Consider the following 18,086-nt stretch of genomic DNA (forward strand, 5'->3'; position numbering starts at 1 on the left):
ATATTTTACGCATCACCACACTCTGAAGTACATCGACATCTTACCGCACCTGGTGCAAGCGTACAACCAATCTTACCATCGAAGCATCGGACGTGCCCCGCAAGACGTGACTCCCGACAACGAAGTGTTGGTGTTTGAGCGTCTGTTCGGTACGTCCCCGACGAGGGCTGTCCCCAAGAAAAGTGGAGAGTTGGCCTTAGGAGATTGGGTGCGCATTGGCAAAACCAAATGCACTTTCGACAAAGATTACTTACCTAACTGGACAACCGAATTGTTTCGCGTCACTGGACGAGTGCATGGTCGTCATCCTACCGTCTATAAATTGGAAGACATGAACGGAGAAGTGCTCAAAGGAACGTTTTATTTGCCCGAGTTACAACGTGTCACCAAAAAAGAAGACGACGTGTACGACATCGAAAGCATTCTCGAACGCAGAACCCGTAAAGTGGGCAAACGACGTGTCAAAGAAGTCAAAGTACGTTGGAAAGGATATCCACCCAGTTTTGATTCTTGGATCGACGCTTCGCAAGTCATCGACTATAAAAAGAAGTGACCATCATGCCCTTTCACACAGACGCAGCTACGTCAACCACTCCTCCTTCACCTAGTTCTTCTGTGCAAGATTTACAAAAACAACCCTTGTGGGTGTGGTGTGGAGAACGTGTGCCTAAAACGCAAATCGTCTTTTTCTGCCAAATCTTCGTGGTGTATTGTGTCATCGGTGCAGCCATTGCTAATTTGAGTTTGCAACAAGGAGACAAACAATTGTGGACCATTTTATTGAGCAGTTGCATCGGTTACCTTCTTCCCAATCCCTCCCTGAAATTCTCCTCGAATGGGAACCACGGGAACCTTGTGTCCAGTGCCAGTGCCAGTCACCACTCCAACAACAACCACAACCAGAACCCCATTTTAGGCGGACACACGCCTCTGACATCCACTAACCCCTCGGACAGCCACATAACTCTGGAATTATGAGTCACGAAAACCAATTTTACTTAACCTTACCCAGTGACAGTTCCATGGAGGTGTTTTCCCACAACACGTTGTGCTGTTACACGGCTAAATTACCTCAAGCCATCCAGTTAGATCACGAAGCCCATTGGTAAGTGGCTTTAGTAGAAATGATTCACCCTACACAAATCCAAAACATCACCGAAAAGCAAAACACTTTTGAATTCGAAATCCTGAACAAAAAATTACAAGGCAGAAAGAGACGACGAAGAAAACACCCTTTCACCAGACTTCAAGCTAGAAAGGCCAAGAAAAGAAGAACCGTTCGAGACTTAGACGTTTTCGATTATTGAGACACTGCAACAAAAAAATGATGCACCGAGAGTCTTGCGCCTGTTCCAAGACGGAACTGGATCTGTTTGCCATGCCCCCCACCATGATGACCATGCAAGAATCCCAATGGGTGGAATTTCATCCCGTCTCCTCATTGACCGATTCCGCTCCCATCGAGTTTGAAATCAAGGGACAGCCGGAAGATTACATCGATCTGAATAGCAGTTACTTGTACCTGAAAGTCAAGGTTCTAGATAAGGATGGAAATGCTATAGACACTGAGCCAGTAGCTCCCGTCAACAATTTCATGCATTCCTTGTTCAGCTCAGTGGACTTGTACTTGAACAACAAACTGGTTAGCAGCAGCATGGATACTTACCCTTACCGTGCCTACCTGGAAAATCTCTTGACGTACGGAATAGACACCAAGAACACTCATCTCAATGCCTGCGTGCTATGGGAACCTGACGAAGCGGGCGAATTCGATAAGACAGGTCTTGAAGCTGACCCCAAATCAAAAACAACCACCAATGAGGGATTTGTAAACGAAGAAAGAGAATCATAGGACCCAACCAAAGTTTAGAACTGATGGATCGTTTGCATTTGGACATGTGGTTGCAAGAAAAATATTTGCTGAACGGGGTGGATGTCCGCCTGAGACTGAATCGGAGCAGTACCGCTTTCCATTTATTGGCTGATGCTGGCAAGTACAAAACCAAAATCCAAGAAGCCAGACTCTACGTACGTCGTGTGGAAGTGTTACCTAAAGTAGGTAACGACATCAGTCAGACGTTGAGCAGAACGACCGCCAAGTATCCGATCCGACGCGTAGAAGTGAAAACTTTCACCATTCCTAGGGGACAGCGATCCATGATCGAAGATCATCTGTTCCAAGGACAGCTACCCAAACGTTTGATCCTTGGTATGGTCTCGAATGAAGCCTTCAACGGAGCTATCACTAAAAATCCTTTCAACTTTCATCACTTCAACGTGTCCAAGATTGAAGTCAGTCGCGATGGCAAGACCTTGTGCACCCGACCTTTCGAACCTGACTTTGAGAAGAAGAATTACTTGAGATCGTACTTGTCCTTGTACGAAGCCACGGGACAGTTAGGAACCAACACCAGTCACGGCATTACGTACGACGATTATGACGGAGACTATGCTTTGTGGGCTTTTGATTTCACTCCAAACCAAGGCAGCGACGAGGGACATTTCCACCCTATAAAATCCGGCCAGATTCGTGTGGAAATTCAGTTCGGAAACAGAATCGGTGATGATGATGTAACGTTGAACGTCATCCTGTATGCAGAATTCGATAATACCATAGAAATCAACAGTTTGAAAGAAGTCATTCTAGATTACTAGAAGCCATGGAAGACTGTTATCCCTCTTTACCTAGTGGAGAAGCTTTAAAGATGGAATATGAGGAGACCGTGGAAAGAGAATCCCAACACAAAGACGAAAAGGACATCGTGATCAAGTCGAGATGGCCAGAACAAGAACAGCAATTGGTCTCCTACTGTGCTACATACCTGGCAGACACAATTACGACATGGATGAAGCATGATTACTACGGATGTCAAAACATCAGTCAAGAAGAAAAATTCAACGAATATCTCGACGAAGCTTGGAGTCTGTTTAAAAAAGATGTGTTACGTTGGTGGTATAAAGACTTGCGTGAACATTTCTGTCCTCCATTAACGACTCGAGACATCCATTACATCAAAACCCTCTTTGACAAATTCAAAGAGAAAGTCGAGATCGAAATTGATCACTTATTATCAGCAAAAGAACATTTAGTGACTTATTTTGATCGTGATTTTTCTAGAAACGATGAGAAAGTAAATCGTTGATTTTGTGACTAGTATGCTTGTTTTGTTGTCTTAAGCTAGGAAACGTAGTGTCCATGCATGACTCAATGACTTGAAACAGTGGAAATCATAATTTCATTCACAACTTTGCCAACCCTGTTTAAAGTAGAGTGTAAATTGAAAAAAATGTTTGATGTTATATTGTTGGATTATTGTTAAAAAATATTAGAGTTGTTGGTTAGTGTTAAGTGATTTTTGAATAAAAAATGATGTGTTTTGAAAAAAATGCCTTTGTGATTTGTTTGGCTATAAGAATGTTTGATTCATGCTCTTTGACTTCTTACTATCCCTCTCATGACACTCATTGAACATTGCGGCTCGAAAACCGTGGAGGTATGTTTTCCTTCACGTCCGCGCTTTGACTTTAAGAACCAGGTTGTTTCCAGTCTAACCGTCCATTGTCGACTCATCCTCCTACGAAGATGTGCTCCAAACTAGCTAAGCTAAACGAAGCCTACGTGAATTTGCATAGGGTCAGACACAGTCTGATACCGAAGCCAGAAGAGATAGAGAATGTGAGAATGCTAAAAGTCACTGAAGACTTGATAGAAGAACTCTTCAGAGAAGAAGTGAACAGGGAGAAAGAAGAATGGACAGAGAAGTACAGACTTCAGAGACAGCAGCAACAACAACAACAGCAGCAGCAACAGCAGCAGGAACCTGAACCTGACAGAGGCTTTGTCGATTGTCGTATCGACACCAAAGAGTTCTTCTTCTCCTTCCGAAGAAGCAGACCTATCGCCAGAAAGTCTATCCCCAGAGGACATCGCATTCTTAGAAACTAAAAGATTGCCATAGCAATACTCTAGAAAAGAAATAACAACCAATTAGCAGCAGGGGGGGCGAATCGGACATTTTGTCCAATCGTTATTTTGCTTAATTATTACTTCTGCACTCAGCGGATCCGGTGTAATCAGCGCTGGTAAAAAAAAAACGACGTCGGTCCATCCTACACGATGGTGACGTCATTTGGTTTAATTAACACCTTCTGCGCGTCGATCCCCAGCGTCGTCAGCGTCCGGTAAGCACATCGACGACCGCGTCGATGTCATCGCCCCCCCCTGCTGCTTACAATGAAAATTATTTACAACTAACCGAATATTTGGTCAAGTCCGATACGATATCGTGTCCGAGGATCATGTAAATTTATCGTTACGAATCCATGTGGGGTCGACTGAGCATGACTAAAAAAGTTTCGAAAACCATTAAAGTCCATGTCACCGCCGCACCATGTCTGCCAAATATTTCGTAGCGTGTGTGTATCAACGCTGTTGAATACAGCAAGAATATTACAGTTATCTCTGATTACTTTTGGAATCTGAGTATACCGTTGAGTGACATATATCACGTCAGTGTTTTTATGCCTGCCTCTGGAAAATATCCTAGCTGGGTTTTTTTGATTGTCTAACATAACATCATCGTACACGACTAGATTGTTAACGTCGCCATCAATATCTTCAATACCTGGTGCATCATTGATATCTGTAATAAACTCAGTAACATTTTTTTTAGCGATCGCTGATGCATTCTCGTTGAAATCTTTCAACACCTCGTAGCATCGTTGATCATCTACGCTAGGAGCAACCAAATACAACTTATCCCACTTCATCCATCTCATTATTAAATTGAGTAACAATTGCGTCTTGCCGGATCCAGATGGTCCGATGATAATCATCCGGATCGAGTTTGGTAACGCTGCAACATGCTTAACTGGTTCTCTTGTTTTAGTCGCCGAAAAATCAATTATATTCATATCTCTATACATAAATTATGGATCTATATTGTGTGAAGTGTAGAGTACGTACTGGCACAAATGATATGACAACCGCTACAACAAGAAATAACAGATCGGCCCTTACTGGTAAGTGTGCACAATGCGGTACAAAGAAATTTAGATTTATTTCTATTAAACCCGGGGATGTTTTAAAAAAAAGCGAGGAGGTGATATTGCAGCCAGGTTATCAAAACTCCCCGGAACACCGTCGGCAAAGTATCCAGGAGAAAAGCACCTCCCAGGATATAGCTACTGTGGCCTCGGAACACGATTAGATATCAGACTCGATGATCAAAATCAGCCCAAACCCGGTGAGTATCCAATAAACGCTATCGATAAGGCGTGTCATGCTCATGATGTTGCTTACAAAAGTAGCGATCTGCAACAGCGTCATATCGCGGACGTAAAATTAATTCACGCGTTAAATGCTATTCCTGATAAATCCGTCAAAGAAAAATTGGCCTCATGGTTGGTAAAATCGGCTATGAAAGGTAAATTAATGATGGGCGCTGGTAATTAATAACAACATGGAATCCATCTATTATTCTCCGAGAGGATACTGGAAGGGGAAGGCCGCAATTGGTAAGCTTGCAAGCGCTGCAAAGGTAACAAAGGCCACTGCGGCTAATTGGTTATTCAAACAGGCTATATGGCAAATTTATCTACCACCGCCTAAACAAATCAACTTCTCGCGCTTTGATGTCAGCGTACCTAATGAAGTTCATCAGGCTGATATACTATTTTTGCCGCATGACAACGGTTACAAATACGCGCTAACCGTAGTTGATGTTGCGAGTCGATACAAACAAGCGGAGCCGTTAAAAACAAAGTCAGCAACTGAAGTAGCCGCTGCGTTTGAAAGAATTTATCAAAGAGGTTCTTTGCGCTGGCCAAATCTATTACAAGTTGATCCCGGTAGTGAATTTCGCGGCGCTGTTTTATCAACGCTGAAACATCATAGCGTCGCGGTACGACGAGGTCATACTGCGCTACATCGTGATCAGGCAATTGTTGAACGATTCAATCGGACTCTCGCTGAACGGTTATTTGGATATCAATACGCGAAGGAATTCATCCAAGAAAAACGATCTCGTGAATGGGTCAAAAGGTTGCCAGGCGTAATTGCAGCGTTAAATAACGAGATTACCCGAGCAATCAACATGAAGCCCAGCGACGCGATTAAATACGAGTATATACCCGGAAAATCAAAAATAAATAGCGTTTCCAAGCCGATTCTCGGCAATGTCACCGTGAGATATCTATATGAACCAGGAGAGCTTGAAGGCGGTAAAAAAAGGGCTACCGATCCTATTTGGAGTGTTACCACACATAACATATCAACGATAACACGATCAACTAGTAGACCACCGATCTACAGACTGGATTCAACTGCTCCTCAGCGCGGATTTACACGCGAGCAACTACAAGTGATACCTGACGATACTCAATTACCCCCGCGTGGTCTTAACTAGCGCCGTTGCGTCTATTGCACTCAAGACAGGTCAACCTCACATTGTTTTTAACATGACCGAGACTGTTATCGATTCTGTCCACGGTAAATTGGCGAGCGTCTTTATCCAAATAACGCCAGCGCATTACACAATTACAACTTGCGCAGTGATTATTCTGTTGTTGTCGTAACGCAATTATTAATTCGGCATCAATATCAAAACGCCGCTGTTTTTTTTTATCCTGTTGGCGGTAACCCGAGAGTTTTCTATCAATGACGCTTGCATCGATGACTCCGTCACTGGCTTTGTCACTGGCTTCGTCAATAACAATTCTTCGAAGCTGATTTATCCTTCGTACTCTGGACACTGCAAGATAGACTAGATTTGACCATTCGATGCGATTATCAACCATCCAAACAATTGTGTCCGTGATGGTTAGTCCCTGCGAGGAATGTATTGTTGTTGCGTATCCTAGCGTCCACGGGGATTTATCAGCACGTAGCGCGTCCTCGACGACGCTGATATCAACGAGCACAATATCATTCAGCACGAGAATTTGTTTTTCTGTCCGGTCTGGAATCTCAACTTCAATGTTCTGCCGCCGTGTGTCCGCGGGTCTATAACATAACGGCACTGGGCGCGTTGGAAACTTTTCCTTATGCAACGTAAACAACCTCCGCTGAAGTGTGTCTCTGACTATCTTTCTACTCGCTACAATCAAATCGTTTGGTTTCCATGTTTCCCAGAATTCATTTAACGGCGTTTCCGGAATCACCTCGCGGATTATTTCACATTGAATTCTATCCGGCTGTAATCTGATTAATTTCTTAACCTCGCGCAGTTGTTCATCAAGTGCTCGGTAATCAGTATCGGTTTCTTCATAATAGTCCACAAAACCCCTTAACCAATCATGTGGACCCTCGCCGACAAATGGTGGTGGTTGGCCATGGTCGCCACACATGATCACCGCTGTATTCGCGCGCAGCAACCACTCAAGAAACATTTGTAAAGTATCTAACGAAACAGTACATATCTCATCCCAGATGATAACCTCAGGAATAAATTTTTCACCCATTCGATCAGGAGTCCACTTACCGCCGCTGTATCGAAAAAAGCTGTGATAAGTAACGGCGTCAACATTTCGTTGTTTTATCTCTCGCGCTAGTCTATGGGTCGGTGTAAGCACGATTATACTTGCCCGCGTTCGAAATAATTCAATTGCCCGAGTCGTCTTTCCTGACCCGCCACAGCCGCTTAAATAAACCGTCTTGTGTCTACAAATTGGATCAGAACACGATGGTGCATCAGACCATTCTGACAATTTATCACCGCGTAAGTAGTCGTTCTCAACGGTGACATCCGCTGACGGGGAATAATCGCGTCGTATTTCTTTTTTAATTCTCCATGTACCCCAACTCTCGTCCGGACTAGTAAACTCGGCTACGTTTCCCTTATACTTTACGTCTATATAAAATGAATCAACGGCTACTCTAACCGCGGTATCGGGAAATCTATTTATCATCGAGAATAAATTGATAGCGGCATAACCCAGCATAGACGCCCTCAAATGTGGATACGCCGGGCTGTCTCCATCGCTGTAGGTAACAACTGTACCCAACCTCGTTCCATTGGACAAGAAAGCTGTTTTGCAGTTCACGTATCTATTTTTTGCCACTGCGTCCTTGATTACGAAATCATATTCTGCGTCATCTATAATCAGCCGTGAGCAATATCGTTTGTAGTCGTGGTTTTTTCCACCTTGTGTGAACTTACCAATTATTCTTCTACCGAGATCTTTTGCCTCGCGGTTTCGTTGGTTAAATATCCTCCTGGACCATTCGATGATATATTCCTCGTCGGCATCAATGTTTTTTCTGGACTCGTCAATTATGCTATCTAGACGCTCCGGTTCTGGTAACCAGACTTCAGTCTGTGCCCGGTATGATATAATCGCGTCACTGACAATCAACGAAACTAGCATGCTACAATCAATCATATACCGTAGCAGCGCTATTGGCAGCCACTTCTTTTCAGCCATGTGTCTACAGATCCAAATATAGCAACAGCGATGGAGTCCTGCCGCGAATTCAAATGATACTATGCGAGCGAATCCGGTTAAATCAAAATCAGGCAGTGGTCCATTAATAGCAACACGAGTCATTTCATGACTGGGGTGTCCAAATCGTCTAAAGTACTCAGCGGCGGATCCATACCCGAGAAAACTCGCTGGATAACAGGCAACCATATCAACCGAGATCATAGCGTCGCGGCTGTATTCAGTGTTCCATAGTCCACCGTGATAGTATTCCAAACAACTGGATTGTACATCCGGCAGAAATTCCTTGCGCGTTGGTCTCCACGCATTTTTCCTTGCTGCAACATGAGCTACAACCGATGGAATCGTAAAACAATTTGTTAGCAGTTGTTCATCATGCTCTTCAAATTCCATGGCGGTTTTTTTCATCCTGTTGTGAAATGCTTCAGTGCGATATAATTCGCCGTTTGGTCTTACAAACTGATCAAAGGTATCCGCATCGTTTTCAGCGCTGCAAAGTAACCACACTGATACAGGGTCGTTTTTACACAAGTAGGCAATAGCATCAAATAGTTTCGTCTCCGCGAGAAAACCATCCCGGGAGAATTCTTCGGGTATATACTTTACTGTTCTATCCCGTGGAAATATTGTGATCGCGGGTGTCCATGCGTGTTCGTTATGATCAATAATTTTGATTGGGGCTCCCTTCGATTTATACTTCGATTCGTATAATACTTCACCGGTTATCGTTGTAACGGTTATTGGAAATCTCAACGACGTTTCTAATCTCGCTATGTCGCTGATGGTCGCTCCACGCTCTTTTACGGTTAGTTCCCACTGGTTGATTTTGCTACGTCGTAAATCAGTCAATTTGTTTCCTCGACATGCATTTGTAAAATGCTCTATTATTCGTTCTGCTACACAATTTATCCCCGTTGACTGTTTCATCGGTTTCAGTTTTCCGATATCAGGTTTCTTATTTAACGGGTATATTCCATAAACAACTGCTGTTTCAGGATACGCTCGTTCATAGTATGGTCTGTCAATTCCGGTTAACAACCCCGGCTTGGAGTCGCGGCTGACAATGACTGTTTTCTTGTCGCTGAGAACTGGTTCAAATTTATCACGTATGATCCAATCGCCTGATTCCACCCGGACAATGAATTTTACTCTGAAGAAATACCTTTTACCGTCAAGTTGTGATATTATCATTGCTGCGCGGTTGTCGTTCATGGTAGCATCAACAACACCATCAATTCGAAATGTTGACCAACTATGAGATGCACCATCACGTTTGAATTCATTGATACAATCGCGTATTTTACTCAACAGGGTTTTATCGTTTATTAACGCTTTTGGTGTGTCCTTGAGGACTCTATCGAGATTGAACTTAATATTTTTCCAGGGCTTAATTACTGCTAATCTCTCAAACTCATCCATATAATTAAAACAAGTATTTAAATAAAAGAATATAGCATAATGAATAAATGCAAATGGTTGATGATTGGGTCGATAACCCCGTGCAATAAATCATGTAGAGGTGAATTCTGCGGGTATCATTTACAAAGCGTTCGTAATGGTTCTCTTGGCCCCCTCCCGTGCTTGGTTTGTCACGTTGGTGTAAGAGGAAAATCGCAGTTGTGTATTAATTGTGGCGGAAAGCGATACAGGGAACTAAAACGCTATTATGACAAACGAATTAAAAACGCCGTCATTGACCCCACCGCTGACTCCGTCATCAAAACCCCCCAAGACTATGTTGAAAGATTTATAATTAAACCAAATAATAAATTAGACAAGTAGTATTATTATATAAATGGACCAAGAATTTCAGCCGCATCCCCTGCTCGTCAATTACGAGGCATCTCGCGACGGTATTGTTAGAAACCGCAGACTGAAGAAGCCGGTTGGATGGAAAAACAATCACGGGTATTTAATGTTTACTGCTGGAGGGAAAAAATATCTCTGTCACAGAATCATCTATGAATGTTTCCACGGATTGATCAAAGATAGTCTCGTTATTGATCACATTGATTCTAATTATCAAAATAACAGACTGTGTAATCTGCAAGCTATCTCTCAGAGTGAAAATATTAAAAAAGGCCAGACTGGTAAGTACTCAAAAGCAGCAAGGGGCGTCAAATCATTTGATACGTCAACGCACGAGGAAAAAATATTTCAGTCAATGAATGATTCAGGAAAATATTTTGACATTTGTAGCGCCTCAGTACGATTTGTTGCAGAACGAGTATATCAAACAGCTTTCTCAAGTAAAAACGGACATAGAATTCGATTTTCATATTTGAAGGGGGATAACTCGTGAGGGTATGACGAAGTCACCATGATAGAGTTATGCTGTCACGTGATTTGCAAATAGTCGTCTGTTTCAATGTAAATAAGTTACCTATGCGCGTTCACCTGGAACGCATTACGTGCTTATATTTTTTAAAAACTCGTTATTTGTTAGGTGCGGTCCGTAGTCCAATGCAAACATGTTTGACTATGAAACTCGAGTCAACAATTTACGGGTTCGCGCCTCGCAGCGGGCAATTGCCTGGCGGGAAACGGTCAGATGTTTTTTTTTTCTATATAATTGGGGGGGAGGGGATAAAGCCCCCTTCGTTGAAGTTCAAAACGAACCAAAACGCAGCCCACACTATCATTCATAGTGTGCGCGGTTGGTTTTTTCCAACTACGCAACCATGATTGATTTTCATGGGTTGCGTTTTGGTTCGGTTGAGTGCAAACCACGCCCCCGTCATTGTTTGTACTGTCCATGTATATGCCTGCAATCTGCCACAACACTCGAGTGGAGATTTACGGCATTGTACTGTCCATGTATGCCTGTAATCTGCCACAACACTCGAGTGGAGATTTACGGCATTGTACTGTCCATGTATGCCTGTAATCTGCCACAACACTCGAGTGGAGATTTACGGCATTGTACTGTCCATACAAAAAACGGGGTCAAAAATGACCCCCAATAATTTTATTAAACTTTAAACTTAAATTTTATTAAAATTTTTGATATTAGAAATAAGATGTTTATAAGAATATGGATCCCCAAGACATCAATAATACATTAACTGAGATTTCAAAATTAAAAAATCAAGGAATTGTATTATCTGATAGGCTCAACAGCGAGGAAATATTATCCGATTATGAGGCTATAAACGAGCAATCGAAGCGAGGGCGTTTTACGCTAGCCCGCGAGTATTCTTTTATAAAACGATTACAACATACAATTAATGAGAACCTGTATGGCAATGACGTAAGCGTATTCATTGGGTTATTCACTGCCGTTGAAACAATACGAAAAAAGCTCGGGCAGCTTTATGAAAAACGCCGCGAGATCTCTAGTAAGATTAAAAACATTAGGAGGATCATAGACGAAACCCCTGTGGGGAGCCTCAGCTTGAAGTTACCTGTGCCCACGTCGCGTGACGAAGTCGGCATACAAATGTAACATTATATATATGTGATGTACACAATGACACGATATATTTCTGCCACCATGGAAAGACCCGGCGGAAAATTTTATTTGAAATTGCGGATCAATTTACAATAATGGTAGGTGAATCACTTACTACTCGGCTAACCAGAGAGCGGCTAGCAGCGCTTATAAAGTTTATACCGTTACGAGATAGAGTGAGAGAGAAACTTCAAACGCAGCAACAAATGCAAACTGATTTTGCTGTTGGAAGTGAACAGTTATTTGCCCCGGTAACTAAAGCGACTAAGGATGTTACAGCGGCAACAGAACGAGCAATATATGGAGATATTCCTAAGGAGGGCGAACGGAAAGAGGCGCCTCTTCTTCCTGTACTTGAAAAGATAGCAGCAGAGACAGAACAAACACAGCAACGGATAAAACAACTTTCCAGTGATATAAAAACCCAACGAGAGTATGAACGATTAGTTGATATTGATGATTCTGAACAGGGTGATGTTGGTGAACTTCAAAAAATTTCCACTCAAAAAGGGGTTCCCTTTATAGATAAACTCACTGAAGAGGCTATAACACAAATAAAACGACCTCAATTACTGAAATCCGACGATTATAGGATTTTTGGTAATTTTGCCGCTCAAAGCTATTATTCAAGAAATGACTTTTTAAAAGACGAGTATAAAAACAGTAATATAAAACGAGATGACTGGATTAATTGGTTGTATAAAACGAATAAAGGGGTTGATCGCTTGCATACAAAAGAATTGGGATATAAAGAATTTAGAAAAGGAATTAATGATTATGATATACAACAACAACAACAAGAAATACTACAACAGCAAAAAGGAGAAGTCCGAGAAAAACGTCAAAAAAAAGCTGGTTCTAAAAGAACAAGCGGAAAGGGGTATCCAAGTGGTAGTGGTCTAGTTGAAAACGCTAGTGTTACCTGTCCTGGTAGTGTTCTCAGTGATATATCACGGCTAGAGGTACTAATTGGAGGAAAACGAGCCGGAAATAACTCTACGGAAATAATCAATGAGGCTGCTGATATTTGCAAGCGTTTATTTGCAGGCGGTATCATGGACATTAATGCATATCGAACGCTCATAGACGAGCTCGTGGATGATTAATTGGAAAACTGGTGTTTTTAATAAGGATGATCATACACTACAACCATGATAAACCAGTACTCGTCTACGTGGTAAACTCGCGATTGCCTGTTTACCGCGCGTACTATGGAGATGGTCTCGGTAGCACCATTGCGGGGTTATTTACAAGAATGGCTCCAAAAGTAGCGCCGTTAGCCAAACAATTAGGGATGAAGGCTATTGATGTTATTCGTGATAAGGGTATTAGTGCCATTGGAGATGTTGCCGGAAAGACGCTTTCAGCCGCGCGGGACAAACTAATGTCATTGGTGAAATCCAAGAGATTTTCAAAAAGAAAACAGAAACCACCGGTAATGCCATCAACGACAGTGATGCCTGCAAATGTCAGTAAAGTAATAAATAACGCCGTGGAAGAAAAATTAGAGTCGTTGGCGGCGACGACTCCGTCGTTGGCGACTTCGCCATCAGCCGATGCGGCAACCAACGCGCTGATGAACGCGATAGCGGGGAGTGGTTTAAATTCAAAGAATTTACGACGAAAAAATCGCAATTGAAAACACCAACATGATAAATAATAAAATGTTTGCGCGTACCGCTGATCCCGCGTTTGATATGGATGCCCCAGTGCGCAGGGATGATTCTGTCCGTGATTATCAATATTATTCTTATTATGCAGCGCAACCTGACCTACGATCGCGAATTGAACTTCAAGTCCAAGATACCAGTAAATACTTTCTGCCGTGTGAAGCGTTTATCGAAATCGAGGGAGAACTCGTGACAAATGCCGCCGATAATGCACCATACGCAGATGACCATCGTGTTCGAGTTGGCTCCGTCAACAACGGTATCATGGCGTTATTTGAGAGCGCCAGATATCTTATTGACGGGCGAGAAATTGAATCAATAGAACGCGAGGTTGATGTTGCAACGACGATAATTGGGTTGGCGAGATACTCGGATGATTATACAAGATCGGCGGGCCCATCTATAATGTTCGCAAAGGACACCACTAATAACGCTGATCATCTTCAGTACATCAACGTGCTGGTGGAAAGAGATACCGCAACTAACCCACAAGCTGAAGCAGCCAATCCAGACCGCAGGGTAAGACCGGGCGCTGAGTTCAATATCATAAAAGGTACTAACGATAATTTTAATCTAGGGTTTGCAACACGAGTAGGAATGTTGCAAGGACCACGCCGAAAGTTTTCATGCGCGATTCCACTCCATCACATATTTGGATTCTGCAGAAATGTCAGGAAGGTTATCTATGGGGCTAAGCATACAATCGCGCTGACGCGAAGGGGCGATGATAACAATGCAATATGGCGTGCTGCTGGCGTCGCTGCCGGTAAAGTCGTTTTAACTAAAATGGCATTGTGGATGCCGGTGCTGACTCCATCAGTTACCACGGAAGCACGATTGTTAGCATTTATGGAACAGGGAGGGAAATCGCTGTTGAGTTGGCTAGCGGTAACAACTGATGCTAAAGAGGATAACGTCGCCGATACGTTTACATGGCACCTAGCATCAAAACAGGGTGTTTCAGCCCCGCGTCATATATTCATAGCGCTACAGAATAGGGAACGATTGGGCAGTCAAGAACACAGCCATATGATATTTGATCAATTAGGAGTCAGGGATGTTTCGCTGAGAATAAACGGACAACAGGAACCATCCGAGGATATACATCTTAATTACAGCGACAACCATATCGCACGTGTGTATCATCGATTGCTGTCATATATGGGCCGTGATCAAAACGTCGACACTGGTTTGCAAATATCACAACTTGATTTTAAAAACCTGTATCCGATTTATTACTTTTCGTTGGAACATCTTGATTTAACGAGACAATCCGTCGTTGATATACACTTCCGAGCTCGTATAGCCCCGGGTGGTGTTAATTACAGAGCGGTTGCTGTCATCCTCAGCGATAAATCAATGCTGCTAGAAGGTGTTGGTGGACGAATGAGAATCGTTGATGCGCCAGTGGAAAACATGTAATTGAAAGCATAAACGCGTTTACAATAAAATGTCGTATAGTGTCGTCAGTGTAGAGTTGACTGATGGTCAAGTCAGGAAATTACGATCAAAGTCGGCTAAACAATGCGGAACCACAATAACGCTGAAGCCGTCGCAGATGGCGGGTGGTAATCATAAGATATCGTTGACGACGCGTCAAATAAAACATTTCAATGATGCGATGAAGAATAAAAAGGGTGTTCAAATAGATTTTTCAGCCGCAGCAATTAAAAACATGGAAAAGACCGGTGGGATATTTCCGCTGTTAGCTGCGATTCCAGCGTTGATTGCCGCGGCGGCCCCAGCAGTGGCTAAGGCGGCGGCGTTAGGAGCCGTTGGTACCGCGGCGGGAATGGCATTAAAGAAGGCAACCGGGAAAGGCTACAAAAAAAAACGACCCGTGGCCGGAAAGGGTCTAAGACTACCGGGAACCCCGTATTCATGGTACTCGGGAAAGGGTCTAAGACTACCGGGAACCGTTTATTAACGCAAGAGTCTATGACTCCAATGTCTAATTTTGATTTAATAGACGCCGCAAACGCGCTAGCGATAAAAAACTTCAGAGGTGTTTTTATGAGGGATCAATTACCGGCGGCACCAAGGAATATTGAAACCGGCATAATTAACCTCGATGGGTCCTCCGGAGCGGGAACTCATTGGGTTGCGTACGCGATTGATCCGCGTGCGATCGTCTATTTTGATTCATACGGGTTAGCCCCGCCGAAAGAGTTCATGCGGTATATCCGGGCGTGTTCAACCCGGGCGTGTTCAGCCCGGGTTTTTTATTCCACGCTGCCAACACAGCAATTAAGTGACCCACCGATATGTGGCCGCGAGGTATTGAACGTACTCGCGGCGATTTCATCATCGCGGAAACCACCTCATGTGGTTGTAAACGAATACACTAGTGGGAAATTTAGAGACAATTACATTAGATAATAATGATTGATATTTGGGGACGACCGGTTTCGGCGCTGAAAAAGCCCACGGAAACGCCTACCACCGATGACATAAAAAAAACTAATCGAGGATGAAATCGCTGATACGTTGAATTTAACAAGTGTTGACCCAGGTGAAATAGTTGTATTTCAAGACCGCCAGGGTAAATTGAAATCCAGTAATGTGTCGCTGGATGACGTTTTAATACGACATCCTAATGTCGCCAATGGCACTATCGCGTTGTATACCGGCGACGGACGACTCAAACCGGGTAAACATATATCGGAGGTGATGAATGAGATAACATCCGTTCGAGACAGACTTACATCGTTGAATATATCTATGATCGAATTCGACGCGCGGGTGAAAAAATCTGTCACCGATATACAACTCACTACCGCTAGTTTTTTTGGGACCCCGACGGTAACCGAACCAAATCTTGCAACAATAAAGAATACTATTTCGGAGTTTACGACGCTGTCGGGCCAATTTTACACGTTACGAAAAAATGTTAACAGGATCGATGACAACTTTGATAAATTCTTTGGTAAAAAAAAATACCAGGCCGGATGAAATCACAATAACTATAAATGATATCATTGCGTATAGACAGGAAATAGAAACAATCAAAACTAATGTTGCAACGAGCAAAGGGAATGTAGACGCGCATGAACGAGAAATAGGAATAATCGGCGCTAATGTTGCAACGATCATAAATAATGTAGACTCGCATGGACGGAAAATAGAAACAATCAAAACTGATGTTACAACGATCATAAATAATATGGACGCGCATACACAGGAAATAGGAACAATCAAAACTGATATTGAAGCGAACAAAAAGGGTGTGGACGCGCATACACAGGAAATAGGAACAATCAAAACCGATATTGAAGCGAACAAAAAAAATGTAGACGCGTATTGGCGGGGAATAGGATTAATCAAAACTGATGTTGCAGCGAACAAAAAAGGTATAGACGTACATACATATGAAATAGGAACAATCAAACTTGATGTTGCAGCGAACAAAAAAAGTATAACCGAGAATACACGGGAAATAGAAACAATCAAAACTAATGTTGCAACGATCATAAATAATGTAGACGCGCATACAGGGGAAATAATAACGCTCAGAACTGATGTTGCAGCGGTCAAAACTAGTATAGACGCGTATGGAGGGGAAATAATAACGCTCAAAACCTATGTTGAAGCGAACGAAAGAGGTATGAGCGGGCATTGGAGGGAAATAGTTAAACTCGCTGCTAATAATGCAGCGATCAAAACTGATGTTACAGCGATTAAAGACGGACTACCGAGAGTAGCAGAGCAATTCGAAAAAATAAAAATCCCTCATGAGAACATCATCAACACAGTATACACAATTCGGCATGGATCATTCGATTGGACTCCTACACAGAATACAGTAAATATTACCGCAACTGTCAAGGGTATTTATCGATTGACACTGGTTTCAATGATGCAGTTTAATATATTATCGTCGAGTTCATCCGGATTTAACAATACAATATCAACAATTATAGACAAGAACGCAACTGAACAGTTTACAATTTATGCCGTTGATAGAAATCTAGCCGGGGCAAACATTACATGGTATGTGGAATTTGCGGCGAATCTAAGTAATTAAAAACACTAGCTCTTTTAAAATAAAAATGACCACCAAGGAAATTGAATCAGAGGTATCACCGACGTCACATCAATATCGATTCGATACCGCAAAAGAATTCTCCGCAAACTTGAAAACGCTTTCCGAACAATACCGTGCAAAAATAAAAAAATACCGCCGAAAAATAACCACCATCGACGCGGTCGTGTACTCGGTGTCGGGTATAGTAGCCGGTACCGGTGTTATTTTATCCACGGTGACCACGATAGCCCCGATCGCTGTTCCAATCGCTGTCTCCGCGATGACAACAGTTGCTGGAGTCGCCAACGCAATCACTAGGAAGATATCATCGTGTTTTCAGAAAAAACTCAACGAGTATACAGTAAAACATCAAATAGTATCCGACGCGTACTCGAAATTATCCGGGTTGATCTCGTTATCGATTGATAATTTGTTCGTATCCGATGTTGAATTCTCCACGATGGTCCAGTTGTATAGCTCCGCGATGTCAAAAATCGAG

At 42.8% G+C, this 18,086-nt stretch overlaps 1 protein-coding gene across 1 annotated transcript in view; it reads right to left on the reverse strand.

Annotated features, from left to right (window-relative positions):
• LOC149802402 (uncharacterized) overlaps positions 1 to 18,086 on the reverse strand; it is a 100,646-nt gene that overhangs the window by 77,867 nt on the left and 4,693 nt on the right. The gene's annotated exons all lie outside the window — the stretch shown is intronic.

Source organism: Sinohyriopsis cumingii, chromosome 3 (assembly GCF_028554795.1).
Source record: "Sinohyriopsis cumingii isolate HCF-2022 chromosome 3, ASM2855479v2, whole genome shotgun sequence".
In the NCBI taxonomy this organism is placed as follows: Eukaryota; Metazoa; Mollusca; class Bivalvia; order Unionida; family Unionidae; genus Sinohyriopsis; species Sinohyriopsis cumingii.